Source organism: Dermacentor albipictus, chromosome 10 (assembly GCF_038994185.2).
Source record: "Dermacentor albipictus isolate Rhodes 1998 colony chromosome 10, USDA_Dalb.pri_finalv2, whole genome shotgun sequence".
Classification (NCBI taxonomy): domain Eukaryota; kingdom Metazoa; phylum Arthropoda; class Arachnida; order Ixodida; family Ixodidae; genus Dermacentor; species Dermacentor albipictus.
Window position 1 is genome coordinate 56,665,650 of NC_091830.1, and position 12,316 is coordinate 56,677,965.

General features: G+C 43.4%; 1 protein-coding gene across 2 annotated transcripts in view; it reads left to right on the forward strand.

Moving 5' to 3' along the window:
- Positions 1 to 12,316, forward strand: part of LOC139050395 (uncharacterized) — a 129,443-nt gene that overhangs the window by 81,253 nt on the left and 35,874 nt on the right. The gene's annotated exons all lie outside the window — the stretch shown is intronic.

A 12,316-nucleotide genomic window follows, 5' to 3' on the forward strand; every position in this document is an offset into this window, starting at 1 on the left:
AATGTCCAAATGGTCTGATGAGGCTACCGACTGAAGATTTCTATCAAATTGTTGCGTTTGGAGTGAAAGGCTAAACTCAAGCAAGTGGGGAAGAAACGTTTCAGTGAGGACCCCATCCTTTATGAAAATGGTTATCTCCTTTATGTGTACTGTATGTTTCCTTGAGTTCACATGAGGAAACGTCCTGTATGTTTCCCCCATGTTGAAATTTGGCCACTGCTTTTATGTTTCCTTCATGTGCCCTCCCTTTATGTACCCCTTATGTTACCGTACTTTGTTTCCTCCATGTTGAAATTGGCCATTGCTTTTATGTTTGCTTTGCGTCTTTCCTTTGTGTATCCTATATGTTACTATCCTTTACGTTTACTCCATGTTGAAATATGGCCAGTGCTTTTAGGTTTCCTTCATGTGTCCTACCTTTATGCATCCTTTATGTGGCCCCAGTGATTAAATCCTGCATTTTATGTAGACATGCATAGATGAAGAGGTCCCTGCACGCATTTTATATTTAAGCACTTTTTTCGAGTTTTAAAGTTTAGCATTGGTTTTCATTGTAAGGTTACTGTTCCCTACATGATGCAGCATACAGATTAGAACACTGCTATGCCACAGAAATTCATGCTAACTTGTTCTAAAATTGCGAACTAATTAGACTTCATAGAATAGTTCACTACGACACTTTGTACGTGCTTCACTGCAACCATTGTACGTTCTTCCCTGCAGTGCTGCTGCTGTTCTAGTTATGTCTTTCTTAATAATTAAGATGTAATGTTTGGATGGAAAGATCAGGCTCTATAGCTGTTTGCACTTTTAGAAGAAAGTCTTCACTGTACTTTGTAAAGGTTTGTCTGAAATTACGAGTAGCTTATTAGACTATCTGTATGTTACTTCAATTTGCCGCGTCTGCCCACAGCAGACCTCTGGAATGCGGTGCTTGGATGAGAGCTCACTGGACACCTGAAAAACGAAACAAAAGGAAATCTTTTTCACTTATTCAAAAATATTCATATGAGCAAGAGCAGTTTGGCCTGTATGCACACAGCTAAGGAACTTGCAGAAGTCAGAAATAGCACCTGTAAAGATCAGGGCAACAAACAAGCTTTTAACTAATTGTTGTTTGAAAAATTCTGCGCTGTTATCTGCCATTCCACTCAGGTGCAAAACTGCTCACAAATTATTTTAAACATTATTATAGCAGCTGCTAAGTATTACATGAACTTTAGGAGTAGGCAACTGGCTAAAAAACATTTTAGTACTACCTCAAGCATCGAGGTTCCCAAAGTTGAGGCCCTCCCTATGCCGTGAGCAAGAACTTGCCAATATTTATAAGGAAAGATTGCTAATATGACAGGCCAGCCACCGAGCAACACTACTGTCTATGCCACAAGGTGGTGTGGTAAAAATTAGTTGCGCACACATTATAATGCCAAATTGAAAGGCATCACAATATCCTGCGCATTTTTCACATTTTCACATAGTTTTTGTAGTTCTTACACATCTTTATTGTCAGTTACAGGCTGCAGGTGTGCATTCTACTGAATGTTTAGCACAACACTTTACTGACTTCAGCATGCCACAGAAGGTGGCAGGCAAACATGCTGTGTATGTGCACCTACAGCAAACTGAATGGTAGCAGTATCTGCTTCACAAGCATGAAAAGGTGTTATTCGCGTGGCGAGTTGTTTAGGCTCTTTTCAAAACTGGACACACAATCAATAAACTTCACGTGAATACATTATTGCAATCTTATGCTTTCTGAAAAGAAAAATGATGAGTTAACTGGTGCTTAATCTAAGATGAACTGCATTACACTTCATCACGTGCTCGTCATAGAGTAAAATGTGGGAGCCGATCGACATTCATAGTAAGCAATCACCTTCCATCAATGCTGTATCCTTTGAGAGTGTTCACTTGTGTTGATATGCTGCAACTGCATGCTGCTATTAGATTCAGCGGTGGTGTTTAACAGGCGGCGTGATGCTGGCACACAAGGGAGGCGGGTTGGCTTAGTATGTATTCAATGCTTTGCAAACTTTCACTACCAGCGAATAGCATACTCTAGTATCTGCATTGCAAGTGCAGGAACTGGAAGCTTAGATGTCATTGTTGCTACCTTAATCTGATAACACCATAGCGGTGCAAGCGAAAAGTGTTACTATGCTACGCCGTCATTGGTGTGCTTTCCCTAGTGTGCTACGTAGCGCCAGCCCACATGCCTCAGCATGCCTGACAATATTATTGTGTATATCTTGTGTTGCTAATAAGGACAATGGCATGACTGCCTAGCCCAGTATACAGCTTTGTATCCATAAGAATCCGGCCAAATGCTCAACAAATCAGACAGCAGTCCAAGACAAACTAAGATACAGGATGCCAGTCAAAGGATCGCATTGTACAGTGCAGAACATGCCATGAGCTCTTATTTCATCTCTAACCCACCACAATCAAAACCAGTACAAGTTGAAACCCAAACTGCCAAGTCACACGTACAACAATCATCAAAAGAAACAACCACTGTGTCCATGCTTGCAGCTGAGTCTGGGACATCTAGTTGGCCTTGAAGCTGCCACCATTACAGCAACAGTCAAGAATGCATTGTAATTAACCAGACATAATAAGCCCGATTGGAGCGCTTATTTTAAACAGACAAAAGTATGTCACTATAAGAATAGTGGTTAAAAAGCAAGATGTTTGTTGCACACAGAATTGTGTTGAAAAAGCTAGGGCTTGAAACCCAAAAATTTAGTTATGTATGGATCTTGCGACATAGTGCATTGTTATACAACTTTTGTGTGACAGCATTACTTAAGACACTTTCTACCTAAACCATGTTTTGAGGTGGTTAAAACCTTCTCGTACAACCACCGCGAGCGCATTATTCACAGTAGAAAATCTCAATTCAGTGAGAGTGCAACAAATAATTACACTATGTCAAACAGTGGCTGTTTCAATATTGCACCAAATGCAGTGTGGCTCGAGCGTGAAGCAAGCCTCCTTGCAGCATATCAAAAATCTGAGGTGGTGAGCGTATGGTACCACAAACCACAGATGCATGCATAAGTTCTAGGCAGTACTCCGCATTGTTTGCATGTCCGTGGAAGCTCTTGTATTAGGCAGATAAGTAATAAAGAAGAGAAGGTAAAACAGATTCTCCACATTTGAGATAGATGACGGCATAGGACCAGCTTTGTCTTATCAACTGAGCAAGTGCAGCGAAACGGAGAAAAAAATGCAATGCAAGTGAGAATGCTCCGCTTTCAGCTGTGCTACCATGGTGGGCTTGCAGCTACTTTACTGGGGTGACTTTTATGATTCAGCAGCATTCTTTACCGCATTATCAACAAGTGAAATTTCTGTTACATATAAAAGAGACCGGTTTCCACCCTGAAGCCCAGGAGCTCATGGGACACACATTCAACTTGCCACATTAAAAGGTTAATGGCTTGTTGTTCACTTGAAAACTGAGCACTCATACTGTGACTAGGGATTTGGCAGCTACCTAATAGAGCATCAAATTTTGTTGTCTTGATGGGGTTATGCTTAAATGAATTATGGTATGCAATATATTATTTGTGACCGAGAAAAGGGAAGAATTGAGGTGTGCAGGTACTAGTGCGAGAACTGACTACATAAGAATTCAGGTAACCACAGCCTTATGTTTCTCTCGGGTGGCTCATAAACACCCTCATGCTCCTCAATGATGTTTCTTAAATAAGCAATCTGGCTCGAATAATACACAGTCTGTATAGAGAACATATTACACACTCACTCCAGCTTTGTTTATATTTGTCTCAGAAGAACCAAATTTAGTTACAGTGCTTCAATTGAGGGCTCCCCGGATAAATAAAAGATATTGTGCAAGTGATCTGCTACTACAAATTCTGGAAATGGCACACACAAAAAAATGATTGCGTATTGCACAAGCATATCCTGCAACTCACAGTGCGGCGACAGTTTTTACGCACCTTGTAGAAGCATGCAGGTCAAGTGCATTGTTTTGCCATCCAATATGTAGCAGTGCAACAGGTTCCTACAGGTCGTAGGCTTGACTCCAGAATTCGCATAATCTTCAACAGTAAGAAAGGTTTAATTTATTGTGATGCGAAGTTTCAAACAGTGTGATTTACAGTGTCATGTGGAATTGGAAGAGTCTAACACAAAAATATGTGCCTGTTTGACAGATGTCTCGTAGCTATATCTCATGTGCTTACATTGTTTTATTGTAAAATTCAGGCGGGAATAAAACCAGCAGCTAACATCAGAATACCTGGGAAATTATCACCAAAACCTAAATATGTAGTGAGTCAAACGAATCGAATATGAACGGTCTAAAACCTAGGCCGCGATTTTGTAGCGATGCCTTTTCCGATGCTACTCCTTTTGCTCAGTGGTAGGACAGACATTCCGCCATCGTTATTGATGAGAACAGCCAGCCGTGGACGGTGGGTTATAATAGAGGCAAACATCGAGCGGAAAGCATCGCAACAAAATGGCAGCCCTTATTACGCAGTGCTACAACCCACATATTTTGACAACGATCGCAGGAGCTGACATGCTGTTCTTCAGATGAAAATATTAATGAAAACGAGCACCTGACTGACATGCCTCGATTAAAAAGAAATTTCGCTGTTGTAATATCGGTCTATATTTGCCGTGCAATATAGAAGAGAAATACGCGAGCACGTCGAAGAACAGAAACAATGCAGACAGGTTCTCGCGAAGCTGGGCTTCAAACTGAACTGTATCAATAAAATAATCTTCGCACATGCTAATATCTGCTCAACTGTCAAACACCGCAGTCGCGTTCCAACTCGTGATGCCCACGACACACCTGCAGGCATTACACACGTAATTTGCGGAAATAGTATCCACGGAAGAATTTCTTCCCGGCAAACTACCGAGGAAACAGGAACTTTCAGCGTTTACGTAAATATTTGCCTATTAAGTCTCAACAATCAGCGGTGGTAGCACATCACTGCAGAAAGCAAGCGGTAAGAAATAATACTTTTCACGGAAACTCCCATAGTGAAACGGTTTGCTAAATGGGCACAACAACATGGGCAACATACGTTCTGAAAGTGCTTTGTTGTCGTTGCACAAAGTTTACTTTATGAACCATAAGCTGCAAGAATGCGCGCAAGCGTCAGACCTGCTTACCTTCAAGATGTGAACAGCAAGCGCTCCTTGTATCGCAGGCACCACGCGACGACGCTCTTTCCAGCGCGAACACTGTCGAATTGCCGATGAACACCAGCGCACAAAAGCAGAACTTTCAACAAACTCTTCCACGCGCCATAATTCGAAGCCACAGTACCAGGTATTTCACGAGCCAACGCGGACAGGCGAGAACAAAGGCAGCTCGACGGGCGCAGTAGTACACGTAAAGACATCGGCGTATCACAGGAAACATAAGGCGAACTATTAGCGTTACACCAGTCCAGAGGTTTCCTGATGGTTAATGCACACGATACGGATCACAGTTTGTTTAGGCACTTCCAAAATATGATTCAATTACCGTCGAACTGCAACGAGCAATCGCACCACTCACACAAACGCAACGTGGTCCAGCTCAATATATCATCCAGTAATTTTACCGGGCATAACCGTCACTAGGATACCTAGATGCGCGCACGCCTCCTCTCCGTTTAGAGTAAGTACAACCACGTCGTCTGCTAGCGCGGCCGCCATTTTCTTGTGAGCACACGGTGAGCGGGCGTACCACCGGGGCGCACATCGAGGCAACCGAGGCAACCTAACCTTCACACTGCCGCAGCGCCGCACTGCGGCTAACAAGTCAATTTAGCCTCCGAGATCTACATTTGCTTTCAGGGCGTGCAGTTTGCAAAAGCACGGCCTTCAAGATTTAATTTTGTTACTCAGGGTAAGTCGTGGCTAGATGGAAGGCTGCTACTTAAACACAACTTATCGGTGTTTGAAGTGCTGTGGTGTGCTGCCTTGTTTTTTTTTAAGCATATGCAGAGATATTACACGAACTATGCGTGAACTTTTGCCGGCGGACACAAGACAATCAGCGCGAAGCATGTGCAGCTCCGTCTGCTTGGGATTGTGGACGTAGTACGGGAAGCCGCGATAGCTGCGAGACCCACCGATCAGAAATTCCAAATCAGCACACGTACACAGGCTTCTTATGGCACCCAGTGGCCTGTTATTGAGAATGTGAGGCCTTATCTTGAATAGTTGGAACCACATTTCCTCGTAGAGTAAGGAATAAAGGCGACAAAACGTGGCGATGGCTGGCTTACAGCGGCAGCGGAACTTCGCCCAAAGTGAAACAGGCGTACTGCTTGCACGCTCGCGTAATCAAACAAATACGGCCATACTCCACACACAACTTTCATAGTTAGCCAACTGACAATTCTAAATTATTCAGTTCTACGCCCAAGCAAGCATTTACGGGATCCGCGCTGCCCTACTTCTACCACTGCTAATTTCAACAAAGCAACGGCTCGTACTTGTGGTCAGCGCGAAAGCGACACGGACAAAAGGAAGAAACACAGCAACACGGCGCCGCTTCTTCGGAGTGTTTTTTCCTTGTTTCCGAGTTGCTATTGCGCTGTTGCTAAAAGTACGATGAACCGTAACGAACTCGCCCACTTTGCTATCTTTCTACAGCAAGCTAACGCAGTTTTGAAAAGAAAGTCACTTTTAGCATCGACCGCAGGTTCTGCATTGGTTAGGGAGCGAACTTTTGTGTGTAATTTGCGTGAGTAGTAGAGAAAACGTATTATGACAATGCCGACGGCTGAAAAAAGAAATAGCGTAGAAAAAGCAACATCTTACAAAGTGCCTCGAAGACCACGGTTTTGAGGCGGAGCCGTGGCAGCGTCTCCCAATGTTCAGGTTTTCTTTTCAGTTTAGAGGATCACAAACGTTACAGATATTCAATTTCACTAGATTCTTTCGAACTAGACGTTCTGAAAGTGAGCGGCAGCTGCAGCTGCATTTCCCGCTGACGACTGCAAATAAATTCTAAAAGCGTAATATGGAGGCAATCGTAACGTACTTATTAGATATTTACCTGTAATGAGGCTACCATGAAACCAATAAAACACCGCCAGCAGCTACTTAAATGGTAGGTTGTATATTCATGTACGCTCGCAGCAAATCAGCGGATTGGCCCCGGAGGGCCCCCCTCTTTTTCCGTTCATGTAGCGCAAACCATCCAACACTGCGCGTCGTGCCGCCGCGTCTCCAGCCGCCACGCAATTGTTATTTGTCGTGATAGATAATTCGCTGCATGGGGCTTGATGTACGTATGTATGCTGTTGACGGCGCGTCGCCGTCAATGCGGCCAATACAGATAGGGTGGGCGCCCCCCCCCCCTCATTGTTTTTTACTTTTATACGCCAGTAGCTAATACATCTTTCAGGTAGATGAGCTATCTGTAGCATGTGTTAAAAGGTAATTACTGGGTGCACTCGGTTTGCTGGATGTGCACTTGAGAGAGTACACAGCCAGGTAACATAGAGTGCACACACAGGTAACATCCTGCTGGTAACACAGGTAACATAGTGCCATAATGCTAGAAGCCATAATGCTCACTTTCTAGTACTGAAAAAGGTGATGTCATGAAGGGTACAAGGAAAAGAATTTTACAAACTGCATAAGCCACAGTGCGTTCACTGCCAGATGTGCTAGTGCCTAGCTGTGTGGTGAAAGTCACACTGTACTGTGCTAGCAGCAAAATAAACCATTCTCTTGTACCAGCCAGCACACCTTAAACTTGCAATCATCCCCAATGACAAAAAACCTGATGTCTGCACTTTTGCATAAGCCAGATATATAAAATAAGTAGATTATTTCACAAACTGCAGTCGATGCGGAGCGTCCAGGCAATCTCCTGCGATGAACATGAAGGACGCCTGCTACGAGAACCATCTTAAACATTCAATCAACTGTATTTCATAGCCTAGCTGGCACAAAACTTTCATGCAATTCTTGCATATTAGGGTAAATATTTAGGATTTTTGCATCTAACTTGCTACTGTTGAATAGCAGGTTGAAAAACTATTAAATACTTTATATATGAAGAGAATGCTTTATATATAATGAGAATGTTACCTAGGCGTGCACTGAAGTGCACACCTATGTATCATCCTGCCGTAAACACAAACGACACATCCTACAAGAATTATAATAACGGTCATTTTCTTGGGGCAAATGAAAGGATAAGTCAAGATTGAGTACTTACAATGACTCTGCTGAGTGTATCAATGGCTGTCATGCAGTACAGATAGATCTGCCTGTATTATATGCACAGACGGTTGTTATGTGCACTCTATGTCACCTACATGTGCATTCAAGTGTACACTCAGGCAACACAAAGTGCACATCTAGTCAACATCCTGCCGCAAACATAAAGGACACATCCTAGAGGTCTAATAAAAGTAAGTTCCTCGAGGTATACTTTAGGATGAGCAAACACGTGGTACACACAATGTTGGCGTCCCGGAGGTCACACAAAGGACAAGAAATCATAAAGGTCGCATAGGGCACAAGAAGGAAACATAAAGGAAACATAAAGGCAATGGCCATTCTCATAGGGGATATTTGCAAGAAAATTGCGAAAATTCTTTAAGGCAAACATAAAACAAGTCTGACGTTTACAAATCTGTGCACCAATGTGACTGTCCAGCAAAACCACATGCATATGTATACAATCATATTTACATCCACATGAATATACGGTCGGTTACCGTCACAAATAGTGCATCATCTATAGAGGTCAAATTTGACATACGAGTTGACTGCTTTATACATTTGTCATAACGCTTATGTCTATCTTGGAAACGTACTTTTCACAAATTATTCGAGTATTGTAGATCTGTAAACGCCTCATCCTGCCCGATTTAGATGTCGTATTAGGGGTAGATTAAGGATTATGACATATGTTGAAATACGAAGCTTCAAGGTCCACAACCTGGTACTTGAGATTGCCTTTTAAATTCTGCAACCTTCAACGAATTTTGCGAAAGCTTAATAATGAATTGGCTTTTTGTAAATAGTGAATTTTAACTTTTTTTATTTACAACAGACCATCGCCCTCACATGCACGGTGAATGCCGAAGAAACTTCACATTCCTTCTGTATTTAGATACAAGCGACCAAGCTAAATCTTTTTCTTAATGACAAAGCGCGCTGCTTTTACTTGGGAAAAAATTAAGACACATGCACTTTGCCACGAGAGGGAGGATAACCAGCACCTTCTTGCCTTTGTGGCATTACACCGTGGCATTACACCGTGGCATTTCGCAGTGATGTCAGCGAATGCCCTTTGAAATCCGGTCATAGGTCGACGGACTCAGGAATTAGTCAAATTGATCAGACTCACTCGAACGGGCACGTGAGTCTGAGCGGAACAAGTGGACAGATGCCGGGGCAAGAACCATCAACATGTGTTACTTTCCAGTCCGAGTAAGTGTAAGTCTGGTTGGGTCGAAGAACCTGCGAATAAGAGGTGGTCTGAGTGTGACTAAACAAAGTTGAGTAGAAATGTGCCCTGGTACTCGCCTGAGTGACTGACAGAAGTGACGTATCTCTATATGAATCAGATAAATATTTAAAACATAAAGAAAATTATATGTCTTTACGATTACTAGTTTTTTGCAAGAGCTTCGTAAAGCCTTGAATCGAAATAAATGTTGTATCCTACTAGAAGAACCTGAAACAATTAAACACAACTATCCAGATTCCCATTGCCAGTTCATCTCATTCCATTATCTAAAGTCTTAAAAAAGTTTGACCAAGAATGGTTCTTTGGCAACCATGTTAAGTTTTCTTCTATATTTCTTGTAAAAAAGTACTTTTTATATGCTCCAAAATCTGCGAAGAAATGTGGTATGCGGATCATCTTATTCTTATCCTTTTTTGGTGTCTGAAATTTCACAGTGGAAGGAACGAAAAAGGTGTAGTTAAGAAAATCCTGTTGCTATTGGTAAATAAATAAAAATATGCGCAAAAATGTTCAAGCTTTTCTTTTCAAAAAATAAACAAATAGCCTGCAACAATAAAATGACTTCTAACAATGCTTAATCATTAGAACATTGTCTATAGGCAGTTACGTTTTAGTTATAAACGGATATGATCCCTTGATAATGTTCGGTCATAGTAGTGAAATTTATCTTTTTCGTCCACTAAACTAAGAACACAAATGCACTTCTAAATCATTCACCCAAGTGTTAACTACTGTTTATCAATATGAGCAATTGACAATAACACACTAAAAAAATTATGCTTTAGAAAGAAGAGCTATGCGATCAAGGCTAACGTGGCACACTGAATTCCTATGAGTAAACATATGACATTAAAATATTCCTCTACTTAGCTCCACCACCATGATAAGAACTCACTACCCTTTCACTCTATGAAACACGGTGATCCGCGAATCAGTATGTGTGGGCCACCTAATGGCGAACTGCATCTCCGCCGCCGGTCGACACGGTATTTCACCATCTTTGGGATGGCCTGACGTATAAGGAGTGTTTCACGCTTGCTTCACTTCCGCCGCTGGTCGGCCCGCTATTGCAATAATTTGGGGATTGACCCACGTATTGGGTGAGCTTGACGCCTGCTTCACCTCAGTTGCGGGTCCGCCCGGCATAGCACAACTTTGGAATCGGTTCACGTATAGGGAGTGTATAGTGCTTGCGTGATCCACGCCGTGGGTCGCCCAGGTATTGTACTATCTTCGGGATCGGTGCTTGTATGGATAGTGTTTATAGGTTGCGTCACCTCCGCTGCTGGTAAGCCCGGTATTTCAATATATTGGGGATCGACACACGTACGGCGAGTGCATAACGCCAGCTTGACCAACGCCGTGGGACGGCACGGCATTCCACTATCTTCTGGATCGGCTCATGTATGGGAAGAGCTTGGCGCCTGCTTCACCTACGACGTGGGTCAGCCCGGTATTGTACTATCTTCGGGCTCAGCCCTTGTATGGAGAGTGCTTACCGCCTGCGTCACCTCCGCCGCGGGTCGGCACTGTATTGCACCATCTTCTGGATCGGCCCTCGCATGAGGAGAGCTTGACACCTGCTTCGCCCATGCCGTGGGTCGGCCCTGTATTCTAATATCTTCGGAATCCGCTCACGTATGGGGAGAGCTCGGCGCCTGCTTCACCTCCTTTGCGTGTCGGCCCGGCATGCCACAACATCGGAATCGGCTTACGCATGGGGAGTGTGTAGCGCCTGCTTCACCGATGCCATGGGTTGGCCTGGCATTGTACTATCTTCGGTATCGTTCCTTGTATGGAGGGTGCTTACCGCCTGCGTCACCTCCGCCGCTGGTAGGCCCGGTATTTCAATATCTTGGCGATCTACCCACGTATGGCGAGTGCTTAACGCCTGCTCCACGAGCGCCGTGAGTCGGCGCGGTATTTTAATATCTTCTGGATTGGCCCTCGTATGTTCGACGCCTGGTTGACCTCCGCTGCGGGTCGGCCCGGCATTGCACTATGTTTGGAATTCAACCACATATAGGGAGTGCTTGACGCCTGCTTTATGTGCGCCGTTAATCGGCCCCGTATTGCACTTTGTTTGGAACCCGCTCTCATCGGGGGAGTGCGTGAAGCCTGCTTCAACTCCACCGCGGATCAGCCCGGCATCGCACTGTCTGTGGAAACGGCTCACATAGGTGGATTGTTTAATGACTGTTTCACCTCCACCTCGGGGTGGCCCGGTATTGTGCTTCCTTCGAGATTTCTTTTCACACGCGGTCACAATAGTGGGTAAAGTACACCTTAACAGCATCGCTGTAAAAGGCAAAACAAATAAGTTGCTTTTTAACTTGAGTCATTGCCGTCTTTCTTTGCGTGAAACAGCTTCAAAATACCTCAAAAAAGTTTATGTGAAAAGAATGATTGACTGTAAGCTTATGCTTTTACCCAATGAATACCCTTACAAAATTTCACAAGGAATGCATGTACCCAACACTGTTTTAAGTAAGGAAGATGTATTATTAGCGCCCAAGTTCCTGTTCCTGCTCTCCAATAAGCTTCCTTCGAAAATGTCACCAGGATACGTTGAACGAGAAGAAAAAAAAGCGAGGACCCTATTATTTGTTAGCAATATCATAAGATGCGAGCAGAGAAAAATACCAAAGACAGCATAGGGGTAATTAGTTGTACGTAATAATTGCATTGAAGAAATGATAAGAATAATGGAAATGAAAGTGGATGAAAACACAACTGGCCGTATGTCGGCACGCAGCCACATCTTCGCATTACGCGTCCGATTCTCTATACAATTGAATTACCGCTGTAGTCTTTTGCCATCCACTTTCTGTGGTATTTATG